The sequence below is a fragment of the Dendrobium catenatum genome, unplaced genomic scaffold, assembly GCF_001605985.2.
Source record: "Dendrobium catenatum unplaced genomic scaffold, ASM160598v2 fragScaff_scaffold_323, whole genome shotgun sequence".
Taxonomy (NCBI): domain Eukaryota; kingdom Viridiplantae; phylum Streptophyta; class Magnoliopsida; order Asparagales; family Orchidaceae; genus Dendrobium; species Dendrobium catenatum.
The window spans coordinates 3,014,028-3,018,762 of record NW_021318785.1 but is presented as its reverse complement, the minus strand read 5'-3'; positions in this window follow the sequence as shown (position 1 = coordinate 3,018,762).

The following is a 4,735-nucleotide window of genomic DNA, read 5'->3' as shown; positions in this document are numbered from 1 at the left end:
AGGCTTGTTGTTGTTTTTTTTTTTTTTTTTTTTTAAAAATATTTGTTATGATTTTTATAGTTTTTAAGAAAATATCAGCTCCAAATTTTTTATTATGATTTAGATGAGAATTTGGCTCTTAATTGGACACAATGAAGAAAAATGATTCATGTAGCTGACCCCAATAGTGGAATAAATGCTTGTTGTTGTTGTTTTATTTTTTGTTTGAAAAATATTTGTTATGATTTTTATAGTTTTTTAAAAAATATCATCTCCAAAATTTTTATTATGATTTAGATGAGAATTTGGCTCTTAATTGGACACAATGGAGAAAAATGATTCATGTAGCTGGCCCCAATAGTGGAGTAAATGCTTGTTGTTGTTGTTTTATTTTTTGTTTGAAAAATATTTGTTATGATTTTTATAGTTTTTTAAAAAATATCAGCTCCAAATTTTTTATTATTGAGCTCAATATGCCTTGAATATGTGCTTGTATTTGTTTGAGCATAGTTAATTACAAAGATATAAATATTTTAAAGTGATAAATGACATAGCATATAATCTTTACTTCTATTTGTATTGAATATGTGAAAAATTAATTGTTTTTGTTATTATTTCATAAAAAAATTGAGAAAGAAATTGCAACGAGAAAAGAAAACACACAAAATCATCATCTATTACTCAAACGCAATTTATCTTAACCACTAGGCCTGCATGCATCATAGGTCGTATTCATACATTAAAATGCTTCTTTCATCCTTGCCATCATTTTCAATGAAAATTGGTCTTTGGACAGGTTCTATCTGCTCTATAGTGATGTCACAACTCATCAATAGTTAATACGGATTGAAATCAAATTGCATCTATTATTGTGATGGCATTCCTTAGCTCTGAATTTGAATAGAAGCATCCCTTAATAGAGATTGTGTTTAAGCCAAAATAGATGTTGGGATTGATAAAAAAGGCCTAAATAGTAGGGTTCTATATCAATATAGGCTTGTAAAATGGTGTTGGTTGTGCTTCCATTGATACAAAAGCTTAGCATATTAGGCCTTTATTAGTCCAAACATCTTTTGTTGAGACATTTTTTTTATTTGCGGATGCTTCTACTTATAATCTGCCATTCCATAGCGAGGGCATGACAACACCACAACGGACATAGTGTGATATGAATTCAAGTTGTCTGATAATATGTAGTGATGAGGTTGATGTAGAGCTTGTGGAACCTAGCTAGGACCTATTATCATTTAAAATGATGAAGAGGATGAAGGGGGGCATTTTAACCTACAAACATGACTAATGCATCATATCCTTATGCACTTGCTAGTGAGGCGATACCAAATAGACATCGTAGGTGATTATTATGTGAGCTTTCTTTCTTGGCGTTCAACCTTCTCAAGTAGCTACATAGGTTGTACTTTAACATCAATATTAATAAAAGTTAAATTATCATGTTTTGTCAATGATTATTTTAAATATTGTTATCTTTATAAAATTAAGCATGCTAAAAATTAATATAAGCTCATATGTAATACATATTGTGCTCAATAAATAATTAATTTGATGGAATATGCATTTCCAAAACTGTAAAAGTCCTAAAAAATATTTTAACAAATAAGAAATTAAATTAAAATAATAATAATAAAGAAGTTACATGTTTAACGGGCGACATCTGCTTTGGGCAATATGATTGAATGAAGCCAATTATTGGTAGCTGACAGAACCCACTCATTAGCTAAATAGAAATTGCCTGTTCGACGGGCAATTTGACTCCTTGTAAACTTTAACTTATTTTCATATTTTCTTAAATTTATTTATTTAAAGAGCTCTAGATGAAAATTGTGCCTATAGACTATTAGCTCTTATCTTCTAACCCAAAATTTGTTCATTTTCATTAAGTTTGAACCGAATATTATTGTCTTTTTGTTTTTGAAAATTTTTGGTCTTACAGTTTAACATTTATCAAGGAATAAAATATAGATAAATCAAGTTAATGATTTTTTTAGTATGAGTATTTAGCTGTCTCTTAAAACGGAAAATACAAAAACTATAAACAAGTATGTTATCAAGCAACTTTAAACTTTACAATATATGCTCAGGTAAGTTTACTTCACCAAATAAACTAACATAAATAAGCACCATCCGGCCCAAGTATTCAGTTGTTCAACAAGCATACTATCATCCTTTCACCCCCATTTTAATATCTCATGAACATTTTTATTACTTCCCAAGTGGATAAGGTAAGGAGATGTACTTATTTTATTTTTTGGCCTGCAAGTTGGTTTGTCCTTGGGTTTAATCCTTACACATGTAATTATTTCTTATTTTTTTAACAAACTGAAAATGAGGTTTTTATTTCGTTGGAGTACTTTGTTGTAAATCATTTATAACTGCTGCTTGTTATATTGTTCCTGCCAAACATGCAGAAATGTATAGTTTTATTGCAGGTATCATACTTGCTTTTAGGGTTTCTTATATATCTTTCCTTATGATTAGTTCCCCTAGAAATATGAACTTTTAAAAGTATCCCTAAAAAATTGCATCCATTGTATTATAAAATATTATTGGACCTTTTAAATGATTGATAAGCTGAATTTTTGTCTGAAAGTATATGCTGGAAATGGAGGGTGGTTTACACCTGGTTGTTTTATACATCGATCCCTGGAACTTCATTGCCTTTACTAGTCTGCTTAATTTTATTCATTTCCTTAGTGTGGATGGTGATGCCTTAGCTGTGCTGTATTAAAAACAAAATCAAAGCTATGGATTCAATGCTAATCTTTGATGTAAACCTATTGTAATTGTGAAAACACTTGGATCATTCTACAATTATTATTACTAGCCAATTCACTAAATATAATCTTTTATAACATTAATATACTTTCGACACAAACCTTTCTATATTAATGTACACCAAATCAATTCACATGGTACTTAATCATATGCTTTCACATGGTGCTTAAATTTTATATAAAGTATATTTCTTTGTTCTTTATGCTAAATTGTTAATTATCATAAACTAAAAATTATTTCCATAGTAGATTTTCCTAATTTTTAAATCAAATTGATTCTTTAAAGCTAACATAATTTTTTTAAGTCACTCTTATAGTTTTATCATATGACTCATATAAGTTTGACTTCTTTACAATTTGTGCAATTCTAAATTTTGCTTCTTTTTTTTTTATAAATATTGATATCAAAATACTTCTTCTCAATCATTTGATATATCTTTACCGTGCAAAATTCTATTAAAAAGATTTGTTAACTATTCCACTGCATTATCCTTATAATTCTATACATTTTAATAGGTTCTCATCTAGACCTCAAATATTACTTTTTTATGCATCTCTTTTAGAGCTAACTTCAGTTTACTTTTTTTGTAGCAAACTATAATGTAGTTCACTAAATCGTTCATTACACTTTGCCAAAATATATTTTTTTTTATTTAGTAAAATTTCAAAGAAATATTTGTATCTTTTTTTTTTTTATATCTACATCTTTATTTAATATGATATTATATGCACTTCCAATACATCTAACTTGATCAAAATTTTTAGATCTCTTATGTCTTGTCTTAGCTGTTCTATACATCTCATTTTCTCCTCACAAAACATATTCCTTATTAGCTATTCTATACTTTTTCCTTGTTTCCATGGTAATCATATCTGCTTGTTTAATCTTCTGCTCTCTAACATAACATACTTGCGCAGAACACATTATTTTATTTTTTTCTACCTATTGTTTCAAACCTATAAAGTCTATTTATTGCTCTATCCTCTTTAGTTCTAGCACACAATCATATTAACGAGTCATTTCTACCACACTCAACTTGCTATCTGTTTTTATTTGTCATGCTCATGCAATATTTTGATTCATAAATTTTACCTATTCAATTGCAATTTTATAAAATTTACCTTTAAGGCTCAGTTTGGTAATGGCATTTTGAACTATGTTATGTTGTACTTAGATTTGCCATGTCAAGTATAAATGATGATTATTTAATGAAATCATTGTTAAATTGATGTTTAAAGTATTTTGACTAAAATTATTTGATAAAATCATTTAACTCTAATTAAGTTGATTAAAAGACCAAAATGGATATTTTCATTAACTTAATATTATCTTGTCCTAAATTGATATTGTCATACAACAACAACAACAAGACTTTATCCCACTACGTGTGGTCGGCTACATGAATCATTTTACTCAATTGTGTCCTGTTAAGGGTCAAATTTTCATTTAAATCTAATAAAGAAATGTCATTTCTAATATTTTGTGACCAAGTCTTTTTAGGTATACTTCTATCTTTCTTTACATAAGTTAAATCTAATACATCTACTCTCCTATCCAGGTCATTAGAAGGGCACTGTTTTATATGACCAAATCATCTAAGACGACTCTCTCTAATCTTATCTTCCACTGGAGCTACTCCAACCTTTTCACTTATATGCTCATTTCATATCTTGTCTCTAAGAGTAAAGCCACTCATCCACTTGAGCATCCTCATCTCTGCAACACTTAACTTGATATTATGCTTCTCTTTTAATGGCCAACATTATGCAACATAAAGCATTGCAAGTCTCACCACCATCTTATAGAATTTTCTCTTAAGTTTGAAGGGGGACTTTTCTATCACACAACAAGCCCGATGCATTCATCCACTTCAACCATCCAACTTGAATTCTACTAATAATATACCCATATCTAAAATGTGTACTCTTATTAATGACTTGATCGCCCAAAGTCATAACCCCCC